This window comes from Bos grunniens, chromosome 17, assembly GCF_055505025.1.
Source record: "Bos grunniens cultivar Pamir isolate PY7600 chromosome 17, Bosgru_T2T1.0, whole genome shotgun sequence".
NCBI lineage: Eukaryota > Metazoa > Chordata > Mammalia > Artiodactyla > Bovidae > Bos > Bos grunniens.
The window spans coordinates 4,332,789-4,358,656 of NC_141181.1; the positions used below are offsets into that span (position 1 = coordinate 4,332,789).

The 25,868-nt window shown below is 45.7% G+C and overlaps 1 protein-coding gene and 1 long non-coding RNA gene across 9 annotated transcripts in view; one reads left to right on the top strand and one right to left on the bottom strand.

Moving 5' to 3' along the window:
* TMEM131L (transmembrane 131 like) overlaps window positions 1-25,868 on the bottom strand; it is a 173,506-nt gene that overhangs the window by 126,489 nt on the left and 21,149 nt on the right. The window contains exon 1 of one of the 8 annotated variants that reach the window (XM_086345881.1): window positions 21,544-21,682. The exons of 5 other annotated variants lie outside the window; for them this stretch is intronic. The gene's annotated coding sequence lies outside the window, so the exon portion shown is untranslated. Of the gene's footprint in view, window positions 1-19,616; window positions 19,675-21,325; window positions 21,465-21,543; window positions 21,683-25,868 lie in introns of those variants that run through there. 2 more of the 8 variants (XM_086345882.1, XM_086345884.1) reach the window with 2 other exon arrangements.
* On the top strand, window positions 19,671-20,646 carry LOC147354944 (uncharacterized). The gene is made up of 2 exons (XR_015143909.1): window positions 19,671-19,880; window positions 20,454-20,646. It is a non-coding gene; the product is annotated as an uncharacterized LOC147354944 (long non-coding RNA).

The following is a 25,868-nucleotide window of genomic DNA, read 5'->3' on the forward strand; positions in this document are numbered from 1 at the left end:
AAGATAAGGGCATACCTGAGCGTGACAAACTGGTGAGTTAAAACCCCAGCAATATCTGCTGATAAATGCAAAGCGCCTGCATATCTAAACTGGAAGACATTCTCTGAGCAGGAAGGCAGATGACAGGGAGATATCAGGAATGTTATCAACAAAGGCTCAGAGAAGACTGGGCCTGGAAAAGTTAAGCGATCTTTAAAAACAAAGAAGAGTGAGCATTTTTGAACACCATATTAATATTTGGCAACTATCCTTTTTTGTTAAAATACTCCTGACACACTTAAAAATACAGAATTGTGTCATCTTTCCAGGTATTTTACCTAAAGAAAAAGTAAGTAAATAAATGACATCTGTCTTCCTCCTCATCCTTGCCCCTGTGATGGGCCTGAATGTTTTTGTTTGCATAATCCCAAAAAGGATTTGGAAAAGCTGTGTACTGCACACATTTTGAAGCTAACATTTAAAATCTCACATTGTCATTTTAAGTGGATGCAGAGAAGATAACTTCTTACTTGTGAATATTGTTTTAAATAAAACTATTATATCACTTTTAAATATATATCTTCCAGTCTAAATTCTATCATCTTCTACCAAGATATATCTAAAAAGTAAACGAATCAACCAAGAGCTGGCAACTGTACATAATTTTCCTTTCTCCTTGAGTTCATCTTCCCATTCCACTCTCCCCAGACTACTGAATCTCAATACACTTTTATGCATTAAAGTCCCTCACACCTCAAAAACCTGTAAATAATTTGAGATTTACATATCTAACCATAAAAATCAGTCTTAAAAGTTTCTTCTAAACTGAGGTAAATGCAATTAGTATTGTAAGGACAAAACTGACCAAAGAAATATCACAAATTATTCTAAGTAAAATTGTATTGGAAATGTACATCTGAACGACATGGATGGTACTCCCCCTCCCGTTAGTTTATTCTGTGTAGAAGATTATTACTTATTACTGGAATAAGATAAGATACCGCATGCAATTTAAGACTGTTTAGTTCTTACAGATGCACGCACACAAACAGGCAGATGGAAATGGAAAAAGATTGTTCTAGCAAAGCAAAATACTATGCATCCATGGCAGTGATACTCAAAGTTTCTCAGCTGACCACTCAGTCGGCCTCCTTTCAATTTTACTGAAAGTAAAGAACGGGGAATTTATTTGCAGAGGACCTTCACCCAGTGCTTAGAGTCATTCACTTTCAGCAGTCACACCAGTTTTTTCATCATCCCTTTGCTGGGCATCAGATGGTGAGAGGTGGGTGAGAGGTGGTAATTCTGTAAGGAGCAGGCCACCCGGCCCACAGGCATTTTCTCAGGCAGGTCAATTCTAAGGCTGGTCACACGCAAGCCTGAAGAATCTGAAATGGATTCCCTTTAAATGACAGGTGCCAGTATATCCGGGGGAAAAGGCTTCACCAGGTGTGTATCCTCCTGGCTCTGAAGGCCGCAGCTCTAAGAAGCACAGGATGGAGATTAAGAAAAAATTACCCCAAATCTGATTCTAATCTGGGCTGTTTCATACACATATTCTTTGATGAAGGAGAGTCAGGTATCAAAATTACAACGTAAGGCTGAGTGTTTTCATATCCTCTCACATTATCAGACATGCCGCCAACTTTAAATGAAAATGTAGACTTCTACAAAATAAACATGTGGTCCCTTTCCTGACAGATCATATTCCAGTGAGCAAGAGGAGAACAAGAGCTCCATATACAAAGTTTTTAAGTTATTTCAAAGAGGCCATTTAAAGTAAACATTAAATCAAATCTTTAATTCAAGGAAACCTATAGGAGACATCTTTAATCAGTGTGTGCTGGGAATGCATTTAGTAAATAATATAGAGGTGAGAAGAAAGTATTAAACGAGAAGACATTTACAAAACCTAGCACATCGTGTGATGCACAGGGGAATCTCAGTAACTGCTTCACAAGTTCTGAATCTAGGATTCAAATGGGAGGCACGTCAATACAATTTTCTAACTATACCATTCAGTCTTCATTGTTCATTTGACTTCTCAGATTAAAAAACATGTTAACACGCTCAAAGACAGGTATAAGACATACATCAAAATTTGATACTTCCACACCCCAACTTTTCTAATCCTTCTGGCTCAAACCTCAGAGCTCTCTTTGTTAAAATTATGAAAATACTGTAAGCAAACAGTCAACGCAACCCATGGCGGGGTAAAAGCTGAAAACTGTGTCTGCCTCCCTGTCACTTCCATACACCCAAACATCCCCATCACACCCAAATCCAATCCGGAGAGGCAATGCTGAATGCTATCTGATTTTTTCCCATCAATTTCTTATCTAAGCATCATTAAATGTGACTCACTGCTTCTTTATACTCTCTCAAACCCACTCAGGTTCTACCAAGTCCCTCCTCCTGCTGCTGCTGCTAAGTCGCTTCAGTCGTGTCCGACCCTGTGCGACCCCATTGATGGCAGCCCACCAGGCTCCCCCATCCCTGGGATTCTCCAGGCAAGAACACTGGAGTGGGTTGCCATTTCCTTCTCCAATGCATGAAAGTGAAAAGGCAAAGTGAAGTCGCTCAGTCGTGTCCAACTCTTAGCAACCCCATGGACTTCAGCCCACCAGGCTCCTCCGTCCATGGGATTTTCCAGGCAAGAGTACTGGAGTGGGGTGCCATCGCCTTCTCCGAAGTCCCTCCTAGGTCAGGCCTTTACCAGTTTCCCTGGACTGCGCTCAGGGTCTTTTGGCTGACCCCCTGCCCCGCGCCGGCTTCCCCACAATCTACTATGTGCGTGTGTCAGGTTCTTAGCTGCCAATCACAGAATCCATTCTACATGTTTCACAGGCACTTCTGCAGCGGAGGACGAAGCTGTCACCCCGGGCCTAGGATCCAGGCTGAACCACATTACAGGCTCGGTCCTGTAAGGGAGCCAGAAACACCCAGCTCTACTGAGATCAGAAGCCACCTCTGAAGCCGCACCAGCATCAAATGGGCATTTCCAGCCCCGCCGGCATTTTTCACACTTCAGTTTCAAATCCAAGTCTTGCCAGGGGCTCACATTCTAGCTGGCAGCACTCAGGTCAAATGTCTGCAACCTAACAGCAAGAGAGGTTGGTAATACAGTGCGAGGGGTTCTTCGGTTTGGGGGTTTTGTTGTGCATCCTCTGGGGAAAGTCAGAATTCACAATACAGAGAGATACCCAGATATGACAAGGATGTTCAGAAGATTCAGGGAAACCACAAAAGAAAAGGGGTCAACGGCAACGAGAAGAAATTCATCTTTCTAAATGATCACTTTGACCACAGTCTTCTACGAAAGAAAAGGATGGTGGGCATGGAGATGCTCAACCAGAGGGTGGTGGGCAGACAGTCTCCAGGGCCTACAGGGTCTGCCTGGACCACCCATCAAAAACACGCCCTTCAAAGGGCAGGCCATACCCACTGACTGATGGAGATGGGGGACAAGGGCCCAATTATTTCAGCCCAAGCCTGGACCACTCTGATGGGCCATAAACACTCTGAAGCTCCCTGGAGTGCTGGCCAAGACTCCGCAGACCCACTGGGCAGCTGGCTCCTCCCTCTGCCCCACCCTGCTTCTGCCCCCTCCCTTCCACAGGCGTTAATCCTTCATAAATATCCCTCACACCAAACTCCAGCTCAGCATCTACTCCTGGGAACCCACAGGGAGACAGAAACCACTGCCAAGAGCTTCCGGTTACAGTTATGGGGGTGGCTTTTACTCTCCCATCCTGTCTCCTCCTCCATTCCAGTCTTAAATCTGCAAACAGAATACAAAACACTCACCCTCAATCATCTTACTAAAGCTTCCCCAGACACTCCTTGGTTAAATGAAGTTCATTCTCTCACAAACTCGTCCACAAGGGCATAAAGATGCAGAACTTCCTGAGGTGGTGTATGTTTAAAACTGGTTTTCTGGCTTTGATACTTGAAGGACAAGACAAGTATCAGAAGCCTGTCTGGACATAAATCCATGATTACCATTTTAAGATCTTCTGCAAATGCTGCTCCACTGTGGCCTTGCTTTTTACGTGTCATTTTGAGGAATGAGATGATAAGCAAATCCTTATCGCCCTTGTGCCTTATTCAATCTTTTTGCAAGGAGTCCTTGAGAATTTTTTTTTTCTCTTTTCTTTGAAGTCTAATACTTTTTCTTTAGAATATATCTCCAATTTGATCTTTTTGGGTTAATTTCCCCAGGTACTTGACAGGCTCTTCCAATTCACAAATTCAAGTCTTGTTTTATTTTTGGAAAGTTTTCCTGGATTTTAAATATTAGTACCACCAAACAACTTTGTTTTTCTCCTTCACAGTCCAATCATACATGTTTCTTTGCTATCATCTTCTACTTCACTTTTTCTCTGATCCTTTTTGCTTCATGAAAAAGTTTTAATTCCTCACACAAGAATTCAACCTGCCCTGGTGGCTCAGTGGTAAAGAATCTGCCTGCCAAGACAGGAGACACAGGTTCGATCCCTGATCCATGAAGATCCTACAGGCCTCGAAGCAACTAAGCCTGTGCGCCGTTAACTCCTGAGCCTGCGCTCCAGAGCCCTGAAGCCACAGCTTCTGAGGCTGCAAGCACTGAAGCCCGCGCACCCGAGCCCATGCTCCACAACAGAAGTCACCACGACGAGAAGCCTGCACGCCGCGGCTAGAGAAGAGCTGCCACAGCCAGGGAAAAGCCCGCAGCAACAAAGACCCCAGCACAGCCAAAAATAGGTAAGGGCTTAAGCTATCAAAACCTGGTATAACACACCCACGTGACTTATGTTTGCCACACCAATAAAACCCCTCTGCTCTGGCCGGAGGTGCCCTGGCAAAATTCTGGGTCTTGCTTCCAATTTGATGCCCAAATTGATCTGATTCCTCTCAAGTCCTCTCCTGCTCACTGATGAGTCTCTCTCTTACCTCCATTTTTCTGAATCCTTATTATTTTATTGTTCACTTCATTTTAGTGGCATGAGATATATTAGTGGGAAATAAACTTATCAGATCAGATCAGTCGTTCAGTCATGTCCGACTCTTTGCGACCCCATGAATCACAGCACGCCAGGCCTCCCTGTCCATCACCGACTCCCGGAATTCATTGAGACTCACGTCCATCGAGTCAGTGATGCCATCCAGCCATCTCATCCTCTGTCGTCCCCTTCTCCTCTTGCCCCCAATCCCTCCCAGCATCAGAGTCTTTTCCAATGACTCAACTCTTCGCATGAGGTGGTCAAAGTATTGGAGTTTCAGCTTTAGCATCATTCCTTCCAAAGAACACCCAGGACTGATCTCCTTTAGAATGGACTGGTTGGATCTCCTTGCAGTCCAAGGGACTCTCAGGAGTCTTCTCCAACACCACAGTTCAGAAGCATCAACTCTTCGGCGCTCAGCCTTCTTCACAGCACTCTCTATACCACTGATGTGTCATGAGGCTTACAACTCATTCTTCCAAACAGAATGACAGCCTGAATACGGAGAATCACGACTTAACATTTTTCTTTTCTTTTCAGTACATAACATGCTTTCAAATTCTAATTCAAGTGATACACAAATGTGTGTACACTTGCATTTTCTGAATCCTTATTATTTTATTGTTCACTTCATTTTAGTGGCATGAGATATATCAGCAGGAAATAAACTTACAGTACTCTTATACCACTGATGTGTCATGGGGCTTACAACTCATTTTTCCAAACAGAATGAATTATAAAGAATTTAATTCTTTATAATTAAAGAATGAGTTTAGAGTTTAGGAGTTGAATACAGACAGGTATTGCTACTGCTGCTGCTAAGTCGCTTCAGTCATGTCTGACTCTGTGAGAACCAATGGACGGCAGCCCACCAGGCTCCCCCGTCCCTGGGATTCTCCAGGCAATAACACTGGAGTGGGTTGCCATTTCCTTCTCCAATGCATGAAAGTGAAAGTGAAGTCACTCAGTCGAGTCCGACTCTTAGCGACCCCATGGACTGCAGCCTTCCAGGCTCCTCCATCCATGGGATTCTCCAGGCAAGAGTACTGCAGTGGGGTGCCACTGCCTTCTCCGATAGACAGGTATTACCTGCAACTATTTACGGGCAAAAATACATGTAGGTTGTGCCGATCCCCTCTCCAAGGTCCCCGGACACTCGCTCTCACACTACAATGCACTCCTGGCCAGCCCCAGCCCCCCTCTCACAGGCCCCCTGGAACCCCAAGCTCTGCCACTGCTCAGCGACGCTGCTCACTCTGGAAAACAAGCTAAGATTTAAGTGAGCACATCTATCCTTGACAAAGGCATCTTGTCGGGCTGAAGTGATGAAGAGGCTCAGAGTCAACAATTCTGTTTTTCATATACCCTAAATTTCATTCATTTGTAGGAAAAAGCCTTTTGACAGGAGAAAATCTGATAACTTTGTTTAAAGAATTTTTTGCTAGTTCATGGAATGAATGAAAACACAAAAAATCATCACTTATAAGCTAGTATTACAACTCAGATTAACCAAGCCACAAAATAATTATTCTAACAAGTCAATATTTTCCTTGCTTAGGATAAAATACAACCAACCAATGCATTTAGCTTTCATTATTCACTTAAAAGCAAAGACATATATATATATATATAAAAATAACTGAAAAGCAGGGAGTTTTCTGTTTCCTCTTCCTTATTAAAGATTTGCTTCTAGTCTCAGCTGTGATTCTTCCATTAACAACCTGATACTCATGACCCTCAATCATTTTCAAAGCACTTCCATAACCAGCACAGTATTAAATTCTTACAGTGAGGCTGCCAAGGTACACAAGTAGCCTTATTTTGCATGTGGTGAAGTAAACTCAGCAATCAAATGACTTGCCCCAAGTCACATCACTAGCAAGGGGCAGGACCCAGGTTCCCTCGATCCTTGTCCTGGCTCTGGCCATGAAACTGAATTAAAGCATGAATTTAATACACACCTAACACTTTTTCTTAACTATTTAGTAGGTTTATCCCATATATATCCTAACAATTCTTTCAAAGCTATATCCTAGTACTTGCTTTAAATAGAACTTAGAATAAATAATGACTGAATTTGAAAACGACAGTCACTGAGACAGAATCTACTCATTTCACCGTGTTTTAAATAGCCATCCATTAGCCACTTAGCCTAGTCAATTCTACCCTACTTAATATGGTTAGTCCTGTCCCGGCTTATGTTTAAAAGCTACGTTATGCTCCAAGGGCAAGAAGGAATAATAACCAAAATCCCTGAAATGTGAAAATTCTCTTGCATTCTAAAAAGCTGTAAGGGAAAAAGTGAACTGAACAAGAAAGTTATAGCAATGGAAAACATCACATGAACATTTGCTAAGTGTTAACAGTTCTTGAGAAATTTCCTAAGTGAAAAAGTACTCTTCGAGTTAAAGTGTAAGAAAATGAAATTAGGTCTTTAGCTTCAATTTACAGTGTATATAGTTTAAGATTAACCTTGAGGCATCTCTGAGTTTTTCCAACTAAAAATAAATCTCAAGCATTTGGGTCCAGAGAAATAAACATAGCCAGGAAGGCTGGGGAAAAAAAAAAAAAAAAAGAACATCCTACAAGATGAGACTTTGTAGTAACTGGCTTTCTAGAAATTTCATCTCTAGGAACAGGGTCATGGACCCCATGCTCATCCTCCTAACACACGGGAATAATGTGAAAAATCTAAGATGCGGATTTCCCAGGAGTGATGATGGAGACTCAAAGCACTCGCAGGGCAGAGGGATCAAATCACAAGAAGTTAACAAACACTGACCACTGTAAGCAGTCAGTCCAAGCAATCTGTGCAAACTGTCTCCACACCAGGACAGCATAATTGAAATCAGCTTCACAAGACCATCTCAATCATTTCCAATGTGCTCCTTATCAGCAGCTCCCTTCAAAAGTAATGCTCAAATGAACTTTTTCAGTGGAGCTCTTATTAAATGAATTTCAGCCATACTAAAAGCTTCTGTGGTTTAATGCCTGGTTTAACACATAACTCATAAATCAACCAACTTATTAGTTAATATGTCAATGAACCTTTGTGTGACATCCCAACGAGGTGAAACCAATCTTATATTCCAGGAATTTGGGATCTGGTTCAGTTCAGTCACTCAGTCGTGTCCAACTCTTTGCGACCCCATGAATCACAGCACACCAGTCCATCACCAACTCCCGGAGTTCACTCAAACTCACGTCTATCGAGTCAGTGATGCCATCCAGTCATCTCATCCTCTGTCGTCCCCTTCTCCTCCTGCCCCCAATCCCTGCCAGCATCAGAGTCTTTTCCAATGAGTCAACTCTTCGCATGAGGTGGCCAAAGTATTGGAGTTTCAGCTTCAGCATCAGTCCTTCCAATGAACACCTAGGACTGATCTCCTTTAGGAGGGACTGGTTGGATCTCCTTGCAGTCCAAGGGACTCTCAAGAGTCTTCTCCAGCACCACAGTTCAAAGGCATCAATTCTTCGGCGCTCAGCTTTCTTCACAGTCCGACTCTCACATCCATACATGACTACTGGAAAAACCATAGCCTTGACTAGACGGACCTTTGTTGGCAAAGTAATATCTGTGCTTTTCAATATGCTATCTAGGTTGGTCATAACTTTCCTTCCAAGGAGTAAGCGTCTTTTAATTTCATGGCTGCAATCACCATCTGCAGTGATTTTGGAGCCCCCAAAAATAAAGTCTGACACTGTTTCCACTGTTTCCCCATCTACTTCCCATGAAGTGATGGGACCAGATGCCATGATCTTAGTTTTCTGAATGTTGACCTTTAAGCCAACTTTTTCACTCTCCTCTTTCACTTTCATCAAGAGGCTTTTGAGTTCCTCTTCACTTTCTGCCATAAGGGTGGGATCATTTGCATATCTGAGGTGATTGATATTTCTCTCAGCAATCTTGATTCCAGCTTGTGCCTCTTCCAGCCCAGCATTTCTCATGATGTACTCTGCATATACTTTAAATAAGCAGGGTGACAATATACAGCCTTGACGTACTCCTTTTCCTATTTGGAACCAGTCTGTTGTTCCATGTCCAGTTCTAACTGTTGCTCCCTGACCTGCATATAGGTTTCTCAAGCGGCAGGTCAGGTGGTCTGGTATTCCGATCTCTCAGAATTTTCCATAGTTTATTGTGATCCACACAGTCAAAGGCTTTGGCATAGTCAATAAGGCAGAAATAGACGTTTTTCTGGAACTCTCTTGCTTTTACTAACAAGTAAAATTTGACAACAAGGAAGATGCTGGCTACCAACAGCTGTTTTTTCCTTCTTCCTTAAAAGAAATGCTTAACTAGGCATATGGCTGTAGAAGACTCCTTTCCCCAGCCTGTCCTGCAACTGAGATGCAGTCACGTGACTAAGTTCTGGAAATGAGATGTGTGTTGAAATTTGGGGACTACCTCCAGGAAGTGACCTGGGGGAGGGGGTAGCCAAAAGCTACTGCAGCACCTTCCTCCTCCATGGGACAGACATGAACGGGACCCCCAACATGGAACCATCACATCAGCCCTGACCTGCCCGCTGGGCTCTCAGATAAACAGCCTCAAGGTGAACATCTGTCCTGTTTACCCCACTGCCATCCTGTTTATGGCACTGAGTTTGTCTCATGAAGCTGATTCTGGCCCTAATACGCCACTTCCCTAGGGAGCAGAGCAGACGCAGCAATAGTAAGAACAGCAGTGACATCTGCACATACCTGGACAGCACTCACCACTCCCCAGGAAAGTACAGTGGGCATTCTGCACACACTACTGAACACTTTCCACAGCCTCATGAGGTGGGCGTTCTAAGTCCCATGCCCTCATTAGCCATCCTGCACGGGTTGACCAGGAGTCCCCCCGTGGTGTCTTCACTAGTGACCTGACCTGTTCCCCACCAGTCTCAATGCCTCCCAAGAGAAGCCTTCAAGAACCAATCTTTTCTCCTTACTGGTCTGAAGACCCACAGTATACTTGGAGGATCCCTTCAGAGCCAGGTTGTAGGCTTTCCTTGGTCTCCTTCATCAGTCACCATCTTCATCTATTTTCAATCTTCCAGGATTTTTTAGAAATTTCTTATCAACTGGTAACTCCTCCCCCAAACACTTGTATACTGTGGGCTTTTTCTACCTTTTAAATTTCTATCCTGTCATATTAAATGAGGTCTGGGGAGAGAGAGGAGACTAAGTCACATGGTCATTTGGGACTCAATTTTCACAACTAGGGGGAAAAAGTGCCTGTATGTTTGTGTATGTGTGTGTAATTTTCTTTTGGCTCAAAAGGCTAGTGAGTGAAGTAAAGTCTCTCAGTCGTGTCCAACTCTTTGGGACCCCATGGACTGTAGCCTACCAGGCTTCTCCATCCATGGGATTCTCCAGGCAAGAATACTGGAGTGGGTTGCCATTGCCTTCTCCAGGGGATCTTCCCGACCCAGGGATCAAACCCGGGTCTCCCACATTGGAGGCAGATGCTTTAACCTCTGAGCCACCAGGCTAATACAGGTCTAAATCAACAGGATGAAACCTTATAAGACCCAATGTAAATACTTACATTTAAAGTGTTATTTTTTTAAAGAGGGCAGTTGACTACCTGAGTAAATATTAAGAAAGAGAACTGGCAAAAAGAAGAAAAAGGATACAAGAAAAAGAAAGGCTTAAAGGCTTTTGTTTTGTTTTGCATTTGTTCCTGTTTTCATCTGGCCATAAGATCAACACAGTCTAAGCAGGAAGGGACTGTGCAGATGTCCTCATGAAATTCTTAGGCTTCATTAAGACAAAGAGAGTCCAGACAGAAATTAGTTCTCTCCATGTGGCACCGTTCAGATCTCAACTGAATTCTTTATCCAGGACTGGTCAAACTCTCAAAAAAGTTCTGATCAAGTTAACATCAGAGCTGAAAAACAATGAGGAATAATTTAGCCTGGAGATGTTCAATCAAGAGATGAGATTTGACAACTGTCTCTCAAACCTGTGAAGAACTCTGTCCTCCAGGAGACAGGGCTGTCTCGTTCTGCGTGGCTTCAGGCTGCGTGGACGCAGCTGGTGGAGGCCAAGCCAGTGGATGGGAACCCAGCTCAGGACAGCCCAGCAACGAGACCATCAACCACGGGAAGCCAGCCTCGGAGGAGGCGCGCTCCCCATCACCAGGAGAGGTCAAGCCGAGGCTGAATAACCAATCAAGCGTAGAGGACGCTATAGCAGGACTGACTTCTTCACTGGCAGGAGGTCAGACGACTCCCAGCAGGCCTGAGGCTCCAGAGGACATGCCTGGGCCTGGTAATAGGAGCTGAGGGGACGGCAGGCGCTGGTGGCTGCCACACCTCCAGGAGCCTGCAGGGACTCCAGCGTCTGCCATCTCTGCATCACCAACCCTGGGAAAGGGACCAGCGCTCACAAGGCATAAGGCGTAATCTCAGAGCCATAAAACAGTGCATTTAGGCCTGGCCCAGCCCTCAATATCAATACTCACAGAAGAAGAAAAAAAATGCCTAAGATAAGCCAGATAAAGGTTTTGGAAAGTCAGAGGCAGCCCAAGTTCTCTACTAAAACTGCATTCCAAGAGAAAGACAACAGGAACAGGCTGCCACACTACAAGGCACACCCGGCCGGGCTGTGCGGGACTGGGACATTTCTCTCAACTCCAAAGGGCTTTTTTTTTTTTTCCAAGAAGGGCTGGCAAAAGCTCCAAGCTGATACAACTGCAAAGTTTGGAAAGACCCTCTCGCATATGCTGTGTAAACTTCCAAATGGCAACTTCTTGATTTCCAGCTTCTAACTATTAGTTTCCAAAGTGATTGAAAGAGGAAAGCATGAGGGCGAGTGGCAGCCCCAGCCTCCCGCAGAAGGACTGAGTGAGAAGATCCTAGGGTCCCGGAGGACCACGGCATTTCAACTCTTCCTTGTTTGCACTCTGCATACATACTAAGGCAGGAAATAATTTGCATCTTGTGAAGACAGAGTTTAAAAGAACTGTATTCACCCTCTACCTCCTTACCCACCCCAAAAATACACACACGTTTCTCTCTCACACATAGTGCAATGCCCATGTATGCTGTGCAATACCCATACTAAAGAATGGGCAGCCTCTCTTCCAGAATCCTGCAAAAAACATTTTTATGAACCAATTCACTCACACACATGTTCCAAGATTTCAAATGAACCAGCGAGCCGGAAACGAGACAGAGGGGCGGGAGAGCTGGCCTGGGCCCGGCTCTGCGGCTGCAACCTTGCTTCTCTGCCTAGAGTGGACTTTGAGGAACAGTTTCTAGCAGGGCAGGGCCCCTCACTATCTCCCTCACCCTCTTTGGGCAAAAGATGATAAAGGACTGGAGGGAAAGGGCTTCCTGCACAGGCCCCCGGGGACCCCTGTCTCTGCCCAGAACCCACTGGGCAGGGCGTGTGGATAAGGCAAGATGCTCTCCCTCTGGCCTCCACTCTCCTCTCCCAGCCACCCCCTCAAACTTACACAGACTCAGAGAACAGCAGGTAGACAGAAAAGGAGCTTTGCCTTAAATCTGAAAATGTGAAAAGGCAGGGAAGGCAACACAGTGTTTTTCTTAATTTAGCCAGCAACTTCGAAATGCTGAAACACTGGCCTCTGCTATCAAAAGCTTTAAGGATGCCAACAGAAGCTGCATCTCGGAAAAACGGCATTGGGTGTCCATTCTACAATGTTTACACATTTCCTTTATGTTTGAAAAGTGTCAAGAGAAGAAATTTCTGCATTTTGAAAGGCATCTCTGGGAACACAGATGAAACGGTAAAAAATGGGAAAGAGCAGTCTTTGATAGCGATCCAGGTGCTGATGTTTGCCAGCACTTTCTAATTTCAGGGCTTCCCCGGTGGCTCAGAGGATAAAGCGTCTGCCTACAATGTGGGAGACCCGGGTTTGATCCCTGGGTCGGGAAGATCCCCTGGAGAAAGCAATGGCAACCCACTCCAGTACTCTTGCCTGGAAAATCCCATGGACTGAGAAGCCTGGTAGGCTGCAGTCCATGGGGTCGCAAAGAGTCAGACACGACTGAGCAACTTCACTTTCAGGATTTCCCTGGTGGCTCAGATGGTAAAGCGTCTGTCTATCAATGTAGGAGACCTGGGTTTGATCCCTAGGTTGGGAAGATTCCCTGGAGAAGGAAATGGCAACCCACTCCACTCTTACCTAGAAAATCCCATGGACGGAGGAGCCTGGTGCAGGCTACTGCCCATGGGGTCGCAAAGAGTCGGACACAAAGGCTGTGAGCTCAAAGCCCAAGTTAACTTTCTTTTATAGAACAGGACCCAGTGGCACCAGTAGACGCGTTTCAACTACGGCGTGGAAAATGCTCTGAGATGCAGACTTCAAAAATACATCTTTAAATATATGGACAACAAAATATAAGGCCTAATTTAACCAAATTAACTCTCTAGGCAGACGATTCTATGGAGCAAAAAGTTTCAAACTGGGAGAGAGTCTCGGGTTTGTGATCTGTTTATCTCAGGGGCTGCAGACGAGACGCCTAAAACACAGGTGTAACAGGATGTTTTCAGCTTCAAGCAGCACGAAGCTGAACTTGAAACAAGGTAAACAGGAGCGTTTCTCTCACATGACTCACAAGACCCACCGCCTGGAGCACACAGTCCCCAGCGGTCTGTCTGGTTCAGCAGCTCGGGGACATCGCGGGACCCGTGCAATCTTTCTGCCCAGCATCACAGCCTCAGCAGTGCTCCAGGGACCTGGGGAGGATGCTCCTCCAAGTCCCCAAAAGTGTGCCCTTCAAAACCGTCCTCATAACGTCCAGTCTTAAACCAGTCCCGGGCAAAAGTGAGGGGACAACTGTGACACGGCCGTGGTCCCTGCACACACACATCCGTGCAGATGGGGCTGACTCAGGCTGACTGCACGCTGCCTCGGGGGCTACGGGAGGGGTGGCCGTGGGAGGCGCCCCAGCTGAATGATGACATGGGGGGGTCTTGAAAGAAAAATACCCCTGTGCCTCCGGGAACCTCCCCAACCCTGGGGGAACAAGGCAGCCTGTGTCTATCATTTGTCTACCTGACTTCTACAGAAAATTCTGCTTAGGTAAAGCATTCAGTGATTTACATGTTTTCTAAGTGATTTACAGTTTTTTAAAACTGTTCTTTAGGCTCAGCTTCTAGCCAAGGATTATTTGGTACCATTCTAAAGAATTCCTGTCCATGAAAGCCAAAGCCCGATCTATGTTGACACCCTGACTCCAAATGGTCTTCTCTCCAACCCACGCTTTCTGACCCCAGCTACCCCACCCCAGGGCCCCGGACCCCGCTGGTCCTCAAGGGAAGGGATTCGGCTTCAAGCTTCTTCTCTGGCCAGGGCGGGCCACTCCCTAACCCTAAGGCACAGCCACATCCTTTAACAGGCCGAAGCATGTCACACTTGTCTGATAAAGAGCTACTACGCCTACCCTGGTGCCCCTCACACCTCCCCAGGATGGAGCAAGGAAAGGGTAGAGAGCTGGCAGAGCCCTGTCAGACAAGAGCCAGGGTTCAGAGCACTGCCCTCCCCTGAGGCCACAAGCTCTCTCCCGCCCCTCTGAAACCCAGCTCCAGGTAACCAAACAGCTCTGCAGGTGACCGGCCTCAAGCAAGGTCTACTACTGGACTGAACCACCTTCCGGGAGGGGCTCTCCCGGTGGCCGTGCTTAGCTGCGATTAGGGAATGTGGTTAGCTACTCTCAGTCTATTTCCCCTCTTCACTGTGAGTTTCCCTAAGCCAAGGTGCCTTATTTTTTAATGTACCTTACGGTATAATATGGTATACGTATAATTACGGTATAGTAAAACCAGAAATAACATTTCACCACCAAATGAAAACACTGTAACAACTTGTAGCGTATTCCTCCAGACTACACAAATGCTTCTGTGCAGCGTCACACAGGTAGTTCCGCCTTTGGGGCAGCAGGCCGGGGAGCTGTCAGAAGAACAAAACAGAGTAACACACAAGGAAGCTTATCACAGTACCTGGCACAGACCCACCGAGCCAACAGCACCCTCTAAGACAAATGACTCCATCATTGAAGTACAACTGACATACGACGTTATTATTAGTCTCATATGTACAAACATACTGACATTTGTATAGACTGCAAAATAAGCAGCACAGTAAGTCTAGTTAACATCCGTCTGTAATTTTTTTCTATTAAAAATTCACTATCATGAACCTCTCTCTCTTGCAAACATTTCACTGCCACCTATACGAATGTACTGTGGGATACATGCACTGTTCCTAATTCTTTCCCCATAGAAATTAGGTTGTTCTCAATTTTTTCTCACCATAGAAAGAAGAATATCATTTTACGTAAGTCTTTGTAAAACAGTCTGCTGTTTATTAAGACACATAGTATAATGTCTTTAAAGCATGTACACGCTCTGATACGTGCTGCATATTCCATGCTGAAGAGGTTCTTTTACACATAACCCCTTTAACCCTCACTTGATCCCGTGACTGTCCCAGTTTCATAGATGAGAAAACTGAGGCTCTAGATCTCACAGCTGGTAAAGCCACACAAACAGGGTTCAAACTCTGAGCCTGGGGCCTTGGCTGCTCTAGTGCTGACTTCTCAAATGCAACCATTCATTTAAAAAGCATGCTCCCCTGCAGAAGGGGCGGGTGCAGCCAGAGCAGGGCCCCTTGATACAGAGGCAGCCACAGCTGAAACAAGGACGACCTTCTCCACCTCGGAGCAGGTGAGACTGGAGCTCCTACACGCGCCGGACTGTTCCAAATACCACACCGTACTTATTTCTTACAACAAACTCCGCAGGAGGTATTATTCATAACACCTATTTGAGAGAAGAGGAAAGGCTCCTCCACTCCCATCCACAACTCCTCAACCTCCCCACGTCACACTTTCTCTGTTCCTCCCCCACCAGCCCCAATTCAATATCATAGGAAGCCCAGGGAAGATGTAAATAAAAAGAACTAAGCTGACAACCCAGGGCATAAACACACATTAATCCAGGTGTCCTCAAAGTCATGCGTTCCTTCCCTTAAAATGATGCACAATCCTTGAGAGCAGATCCTGAGTTCATAATGTCCTAGTTTAACCAGCACACTTCAGGGCTTTCCAGAAATATGAAATACCAGCTTCCTATTACTGGCATGTTATCTTTTAACCACTGAGTACAGCAGAAGTCATTTTCCCCAGGTAAAATGTAGGAAATATGAGCTATTTTATGGATAACCTTAAAACTCAAACAATGATTTAAGCAAAGTTTGAGCACATCTATTAATGTCTAACCTTAAAACTCAAACAATGATTTAAACAAAGTTTGAGCATATCTATTAATGTCTATTCAGTTCAGTCGCTCAGTCGAGTCTGACTCTTTGCGACCCCATGAATCACAGCACACCAGGCCTCCCTGTCCATCACCAACTCCCAGAGTTCACTCAGACTCACGTCCATCGAGTCGGTGATGCCACCCAGCCATCTCATCCTCTCATCCTCTGTCGTCCCCTTCTCTTCCTGCCCCCAATCCCTCCCAGCATCAGGGTCTTTTCCAATGAGTCAACTCTTCGCATCAGGTGGCCAAAGTACTGGAGTTTCAGCTTCAGCATCAGTCCTTCCAATGAACACCCAGAACTGATCTCCTTTAGGACGGACTGGTTGGTCATTTATTAATTATTATTAATCTTATTAATAGTCATTTATTAATGACAATTCAAAATAGTCGTTGAAAACATCTCCAGCTGAAACATCATTAAAATTTGTAAAATGTAAAGACCTGAATAAGGGTGGATGAAAACACAGATCTTCAGCAAGCTCCCTCTATTTTTAATCCAGGGTGAACTCAAAAGAAAAATAATACTACACATTTAATTATTAAGAATTACCTACAATCCAACCACAGGCTAATTTGTAAGTCACCATCACGGTGGATATTAGATCATTTCCCTTGGGTTAAATTATGTATTTTTTCACTGTTCTTTTAATCTTTAGGTCAAAGATCCCATAACTCAGTGCTGCATTTTCCAGCTTACATGGATTAACAACATTTCAAGACGTGTAAACAAATGGCACTATTCCATCTTGTTTTTCTTGTTCTACTCATCTTAGAATAAAAGGAAACTAGAGCAGGAAGACAGAAATGAGAGCAAGTGAGAATTTTCTAATTCTTCTATTAATCATTGACATCACACCTATAGATGGGAGAAACCCAAAGTCTGGTGGTTTGACAGCTGGACTCCCATCTCAGCTCCACTCCTCTCGGCTGTGGGAGAACTCAGGCCTCTAGAGGCACAGCCTCAGAGTCACAGCAGAATGGAGAGACAGCTACTTCCTCTTGGCCTATGAATTAAACAAGCTGATACTTCGAAAACCCCTAGAAATGTTCAATGTTCAACAAATGTCAGTTCTCTACACACAGAATCTTGGTGTCTCCTTTACAAGGTCAGATGGATCAAATGAGAACACAAAGCTATGTGCTTTACACTGAAAAGTGCAACAGGTTAGCAAGTGCACAGGAAAACCAGTATGCTAAAGCATGCTTAAAGAATTAACGTTTTAATTAATACCTAAGTGGATTTTTAAGGCTACAAAAGGAATAATGCTCAGTATAATAAAAACTGTAGCAAGCAGAGCCAAGTTCAGGACGTGCCCATATGGTGCTTTTGTACAAACTTGAATGAGACACCCCCTCTGGAGGACACAGCTCCAAGGGCAGAGGGCCAATCTGACAACCCCATGTGCGGCGGCATATACAACGTCAAATGGTCACGTCAACCTCCCCTCCTAGCCCTCCTCCCTGAAGACCAGAACTAACTTGACTTTTCAGGTCTTTTCATAAGAAATAAAAGCTAAATATTTACTTACTATAGTAAGCATGCTAAAGTCTTACTCAGGTTTCTATTTTACAGTAGAAGTAACATGCACTGAGTGTCACCAAACACATCCAGAACTAGACATTACAGGAAAAATACTCCAAAAGCTATATACGTTTAGAAAACTTACATACTGTAATAGCCTAAGTAATTTTCAGATACTGAGAATCTTTATTTGGGAAACCAAAAAGAAACCTTAAAAAAAAAAAAAAAAACTACTCTATAGAAGTACGGAAGTTCTATTCACCATGAGGTTACATCCAGACAAACTCACTGTAAGTTAAAAATGCATTTAATACACCTAACCCACCAAACACCAGAGATTGCTTAGTCCAGCCTACTTTAAAGGTGCTCAGAACACTTACGTTAGCCCACAGTTAAGCAAAGTCATGTACCAACAAAGCCTATTTGATAATAAAGCATTGAGGATCTCATATAGTTGACGGAACACTGTACTAAAAGTGGGGAGCAGAATGGCTGTCAGTGTATCAGCTACTTCCCCTTGTGATGGCGGAGCTGATGGGAGCTATGGCCACCCCACCCAGCATCATGAGATCGAATGCCACCTCCTATCACTAGCCTAGGAAAAGACCAAAACTCAAAACTCCAAATACAATTCCTACTGAATGTGTATCACTTTCGCGACACTGTAAAGTGGAAAAATTGTAAACTGAACTATCCTAAGTCAGAGACCATCTGTACTACTAAAAAGCAACACAGAGATAAACTATATAAAATGTGTATGGAGAGCTTTTACTATGTTTAAAAAAAAAATGCAAACCATACAAATTGGAAAAAAATGACTAGTGTGACAACATATTTAAAGTTGTTGCTAAACAGGAATAAAGTGATTTGTACCAACCACCTGAAGGATTTTACTTATAGAGGGACAGAAAACTGACATAGGTCACTAAGAAAACAATACAAAAGACTGGAGACTTAATTAACATCTTAACCACCAACACCTATAACCACCATCTACCTGATCAAAATTCCAAGCTGCAAGGAAGGCACAGACCCCCAAATGCATGCAATCCAGACCCTCTATCTAGCTGGTTTTTTTTTTTTTTCTTGTCCCAGTTTCTTATTCCATTTACTTCCCCCTTCCCTCCTTTTATTAGTCAGTATTACAGGTGTGCAGGTCTCCTGAAGCATCTCTCTCCTTCTCCAGTTTCCCCTTTAACCCCCAATTCAAAAGCAGAAATAAAAAGAAAATGTAAATAGTGTGCATTTAAGTGAGAGATGCTCCTTAAACTCAGCAAGAAACCAGGTTACTTCATAGGTGTGTGTCCACGAACTCTACACCACATGCCACAAACATACTTCCGAACTGGGTTCTGTTTTTGTCATGCCTGTTTCTTTTGGTTGTCAGCTCACTTTTTCAACCTGGAATTTCAGTTTCCAACAGGGAGCAACACATTTTTAATGGATTCTTGCTGTACCCACGGTAACTTTAAGGAGTTTAGGCAATTAGGAATAACCTCCCTCCCTTAATTATGGTCTAAATGTGGTGAATTAATGAAACCTCTTCAAGCTACCTAAATATATTTCAAATTAAAACGAAGCCTGAATTTACAAACCAGGTTAAATGGATTAAAAGATTAAGGGATAGAGCACAAGAGCTTTCTCCACCTCATTCTCACATTTCAACCTCAAATTACCCCAGCCCTCTAATGACTAGAGGAGTCACTGCGAAGGCACCTAATTACCCATGAATTACGCCAACCGTAACCAATTTCAAGATCACAGATCAGATGTTCCCAAAGCATTAATCTACTAATTAAAGTTACATGAAAGTCAAACCAACAGGCAATTTGAATGGAACATCCATCCACCTGAAAGGAGACTGCTAGATGAAGTATTAAAGTCCACAGCACCAGCACCGATGCCTCACGGTTGGCACTCTCAGACACCTGGGTAACCGCAGGCCAAGTACACGAAGCAGAAAAAGACTCATGCTGATTCAAGCACTTCCAGGGAACAACAAAAGGATTCTCCCTTCAAACTGATGAATGGCTCACAAGGATCTGCTTCAGCATGTGGGTCAACCCACACGGATTCACTTGCTGGGTTTAAACTGGGAATGAAACCTGTTTAAGGTACGTCCACACACCCCAACACAGCACACACCACCCGGCAGCAGTTTCAGTAATTGTGTTTTTCTGAATTCTAACCTAAGGACTGTGGTTTGATTGCAAGGCTTTGCCTATTTGCTAAGCTTCGGTGTATACTGAAATATTCTTCCACCTTCCCAATTTTTCCACCAAGTTAAAAAAAAAAATCATAAAAAAATACTTGTACTTGGTGTCCACAATTTGGTGTTAAAAAAAAAAAGAATTCCCATGGATGTGCTCTTACAAATACAGCTGCCTAACTATAAGTGCAGCTCTCAGAATGCAAACGCCCAGCCCAACACCAGTTAATTCCTAGAAGGCCCAGAGTCAGGGGAGGGCACGGGGTGTGGGTGAGGAGACCCTCGAAAGGCTCACAAATGAGCCTCTGTACATAATACGTTGAACTGTGTCCCCCTAGGATGACACGCTGACGTCCTAGCCGCCAGGACCTCAGAATGAGACCTTACGGGAAACAGGGTCGCTGAAATGATTAGTTAAGATCAGGTCATCCTGGGGTAGGGCGGCCCCCTGACTCAGTATGCTGCTGTTCTGAGACAGCCATGTGCAGATACCGAGACAGCACAGGGAGCCGGAGGAATGCAGCTGCAAGCCGGAGTGGCGAAGGTCATGGCCCAAGAAGCAGAAGTTAAGAGGGGGAAGGAGGGAGTCCCTGCGGGTTCCGGAGGCAGAGGGGCGCTGCTCTGACTCCTGGTCTCCAGGACTGAGAATAAACTTCTGTTGTTTCAAGCTACTGGTAAGTCCTTTGCTATGGCCGCCCTAGGAAGCGAACACAGCACGCTTCAGCTTGGGCTTCCGCCTCCTGCCCCTTCTGGGGGCAAAAGCCCCCACTGCGCCACGAGAGCCCCGGGAAATCCCTGTCTGGTCTGGCTGGCGGAGGCCTCCCCCCTCCCAAGGCTCCGCCGCCCCAGGCCCCGGCCCCAACCATCGCCCTTCTCTCCAGCTCCCCCAACCCGAGGGTCCCATCCCGGCTCCTGCAGCCAGGCCGGCACCCTGACGGGGCTGGGGTGTGAGGCGGGATGGCCAGGTGCCCCCCAGAGTGGGCGGCGCCCCTGCCGCTCCCCCCGACCCCAGGTCCTCACAGAGTATTTAGAACATTTCTCTCAGTTTTTACTTAATATCCTCCTGCCCCAACAAACCCCCTACAGACTCGTGCTCGCTCTCTCTCGCTCTCGCGCGCGCGCTCTCTCTCTCTCTCACACTCACACACACACACACACAGAGCCACGTGCCTAGAGGGAGCTGGGCCAGGGACAGATGCGCGCTCACACACACCCTGTACCGCCGGTGGCCACTCCCCTCCCATAACTGAGACTTTCTGTTACTGGGCCAAGGTTTTCTGCCAGACTCACTTCCCCTTATAATGAATGAATTATCCCCAGAAAGTTCCTCCCTCCTCCCAGGAAGCCGACCTCGACGGCCTGCGGGGACACGGTGGGCCCGGGTGGGGGACCCGCCCGGCCCATCACCAGGACAGAGCTCGTTTAGGAGAAACGCATCGGCGCGCGCGCATGAAGGGCGTGCAGGTATCCGAGGTTTGCGCCCAGCCCGGGGCGGCCCGTGCGCGCGCTGAGCGCAGGCGGCCTCCCGGCTTCACCTCCGAGACGGCCTCCCCCGCCCATCATTGCACCTTCAACCCAAGGTGTGTCTTGAAATGTGCCGTTTCGGAGGCCTCGGCTGGACCTCCCGCGCCAGAATCACCCGGAGGGCTGTGAAAACAGGTCGCAGATCCCGCCCCGGAGCTTCTGATTCAGAAGCCGGGCTGGGTGGGGTCTGGGAGCCGGCCTAACAGGTTCCCAGGTGGTGCTGATTCTGCTGGTTCCAGGACTGCTCGTCCAGAAACGCTGCCCGGGCCGCAAGTGAGGAGCTGCTGGCACCCCTGCAGCCAGCCTGCCCTCCATCCCCTTTCACCCACCCACCTCAAAGACAAAGCCTGCGCCAGGCAGGGAGCACCCCTTCCAAGCCTAGCAGCCCCACCACGACCAACGCCCGGGAGGGGTTCGGGCTGAGATGGACCTATTTTGAAGTGTGAGGCGTAAGGGGAAGTCGCTGAGGAGTGCTCCTGAGAAAGGGGCCCAGGAGGCAGGTTCTTCACCTGCCCACGGATGCTCACCCAGGCAGTGAGCACCACCCGGGCGCGGTGGGACGCAGCAGCGCGGACAAGTGGGAAGGGCTGCCGCGGCCAACGCCCACTGCTCAGCAAATCCAACCAGCACCACCCTGCCTCCTGGTTTCTTGTTAGGTGACATAACTCCTTCATTGTTTGAGCTTGTTGAGTCAGGACTTTCTGTTACTTGAAGCTGAAAATCGCAAAGCAAGCTAACAGGATAACATGTCCATCCAGGACAGAGGGCAACCTCTGAGCATGTATTACACAGGCATGTGTTCCACCAAGTACTAAAAGTCCAGATATGCACTTTCCAGACTATTCCAAAAGCTACGGAGCTGACAGGCAGTGGGTGAGCAGCACCTAGAAACAATGTAAACTGACGAAGCTATCTGCTGCTGCTGCTAAGTCGCTTCAGTCGTGTCCGACTCTGTGTGACCCCAGAGACAGCAACCCACCAGGCTGCCCCGTCCCTAGGATTCCCCAGGCAAGAACACTGGAGTGGGTTGCCATTGCCTTCTTCAGTGCATGAAAGTGAAAAGTGAAAGTGAAGTTGCTCAGTCGTGTCTGACTCTTCGCGACCCCATGGACTGCAGCCTACCAGGCTCCTCCGCCCATGGGATTTTCCAGGCAAGAGTAGTGGAGTGGGGTGCCACTGCCTTCTCCAGAAGAAGCTATCTAGCAGCCCGTGCAGGCTGACTGAAGACCCAGCTCTGGGTCTGTCTTACAAGTGCCATGCTCCTTTGTTTCAGGGGGTTTGCCAGGTACACTACACTACCAAAGCTTACTAGAGAGTTGGACCGCTTTCACCCATCAATCCCAGGCACCAGTACATCTAACTGGGAGAAGAGTCATCTAACCGATTCCTCTTTAGAGACAAGACAGACGGGTATACCTACAAAGAGGACACTTCCACTTACGGGCCTGCCACCACACAGCTCTGTGATCTTCAACTGCTGGGCTTTATGAACTCGTTCCTGAGCTACAAAATGGGAAAACCAGCACACATCCACCTGGTTTTCTAAGAACAATGCACGAGAAAGGACTCTGCAAACTCTAAGTACAAGGGCAATGACTTAAATCTGATTTTGAACGGATTAACTGGATTGACATGGCCTGATTTTAAGAGAGAAAGATGAATCATGTTCCCAGAAGAATTACTCCACCAAAAATTCACAGTATGTACACACACACCTGCTGTTAACTTATCACTTGGAACACTGCTGCATTGTTATTCAAACTGGACTTCACCTATTATCAACAATTTAGTGGCAGCTAAATAAAGGAATGAACATTCACAGGGTAGCACAATCCTGAAAGTCACTGTTGTACCAGGCATGACATCAACATGAATTAACGTGCACATTTTCACAAAGGTCAACTTGGGAGGTCACACACTGTGGCCTTTGCTGTTCCCTAGGAACTACTTCAAGCACAGCAGTGGGCACTTCCGGACATACCACAAATAGCAAATCATCTTTCCTACTGGACAAGTGTCGTTTTAGCCCAACAGCCACATGCTCTGAAGGCAGAGCTGTGTTTACTTGAACAAACGGGTAGAAACAACGGGACTTGGAGTAAGGGGTAAAAGCAGGAACGGCACTAAACCCACGCTTCTCAGACTGGGGTAAGCATCATCTGTGTAGCAGAGAAGAGATAATGCCAGAAGGTACACAGGCTATCTGTGTTCCTGAAACATGGATTTTATTAAAAGATTTCAGAAGGAAAAAAAAAAAAAGGAATAATCAGTGAGTAATTTTTAAATGACTGAAAATTCTCAATAAGTTGTTTAATTTAAAAGAATTTTCATACCCACAGCAGACTTTTCAAAACTACATTCCCACTACTTTGGGGGAAAACATTGGGAAGGACTACAGTTCACAAATGAGACTTTTTCTCACATCATTTACAAAGTAGATGCAATGGTAAATCCTAAAGCAATGGTTCCAAAAACATCTTTATTGAGCACCTCTATGAAACACTGTCCAGACTACTGCAGTAATTATTTGTAAAGTGGCAATGTTCTTTTGTCACATTTACTGGGGAGGAGGGATCACTATTACTCTGGAGTCCTATTTCCTATGTGCAAGACTCTAACAACAAACTAATAATTTGATGACAATTCATTTAAAAGTAACAAGCTCCCAGGAGACCCCATTATCTCATTACTGGTGTTCCCAGACACAGAATACTGCCTTGGGAAATTATATTTCTTTGAACCTTGAAATCCCAGGCTCTGCCACCTTAAGCAGTAAGAGGCTTGATGTCACAGCACGTCTCCAACATCTTTACAGAACTTTACAGAAACGTAGTAAGTAACCAGGCAGGCCACGCGATGGCCTAGGGAAGGACGCTGGTGAGGCCGGGCCTTCAGTACCGAGTTAAGCGACTTCTCCTAAAGGCGACTTGATCAAGTCTAAGTTAATGGACACAGAGGTTCTTAAGAAACACACCCAACCTCTCCAATGCCCCTTTTCTGTTTCGGGATCTCCAAGTCCCCTTTTTTATTTCGGGAATATCAACATAACCCTTCAAAATACACCTGGAATCATTAAAGCTGGCTCAAATATCCTGTTTAATTAAAGATACAAATTAGCACAAGTCTAATCACGCCAGTGTCATATCTTTTTGCCTTTTCATACTGTTCATGGGGTGCAAGAAGATACAACCAGTCCATCCTAAAGGAAATCAGTCCTGAATATTCACTGGAAGGACTGATGCTGAAGCTGAAGCTCCAATACTTTGGCCACCTGATGTGAAGAGCTGACTCACTGGAAAAGACCCTGATGCTGGGAAAGATTGGAGGCAGGAGGAGAAGGGGATGACAGAGGATGAGATGGTTGGATGGCATCACTGACTCAATGGACATGAGTTTGAGCAAGCTCTGGGAGACAGTGAAGGACAGGAAAGCCTGGTGTGCTGCAGTCCACGGGGTTGCAAAGAGTCAAACACGACTGAGGGACTAAACCGAACTGAATCACACCAGAGTGTGTGAAAAATATATATTCAAGAAAAGCAAAACTTTCCGTGAAAATCAGTATAAGATTCTGATCTTATTATACCATTTTCCCAAGTGATTTCAGTTGAGGCCTAAAAATTATATAAGCGTCAAAAAAGCTTTGCTAGAAATTTCACCACCTAAAACAGATGAAAAGGATTTTGTGGCTTAACAAATTTAATAAGTACAAAGAACCCTGTTTAAAAGCTTGTAATCCTAAGGCCAACACCCAAATTATGAGCCCTATTACAGTCTAAGGAAATTCACTTCACACTGTCACAGCCACGAAAACCATGACTGAACACGTCCACTCCGCACCCCTCAGGCCCCACGACCCTGCAGAAGGCACCGCAGGGCACAGGGACAGAGCTAACAACCCATTCTCATTAAAAACACACCAACTGCAACAATCCAATTTAAAAACCACAACCCCTAGTAGGAATACCAGTACCGTGGTTTCAGTGACAAGTATGGTTTGTGTGCTTGGATACGAAAGGCACATGAAGTATGACAAGCGATCAATTTCAGAGACTTAAAGATAGGAGGGTTTGTCCCTTCATTTAGCAGATCCTCTCCTAGGTGTTAGCCAGTGGTTAGGTGCTGGGGGATCCGCTGACTGAGACTCAAGACAGATAGGTGACTTTAAACACAGGAGTAAGCGCCGGAGCCAGCAGAACTGCCCTGGTCCCTGCAGAGCAGGACCAACAGAGCTGGGTCAGGGCCTTGCCGGGGAAGAGACAAGTGTTCCTGCAGAGGGAAAGGGGCCACATGCATGAGAGGAAGCAAGAAGGGTGGGGGGGTAAAGTGTGCAGAGGAGAGCGGCATCACAAAAGGCCTCTGTGCCAGGCTC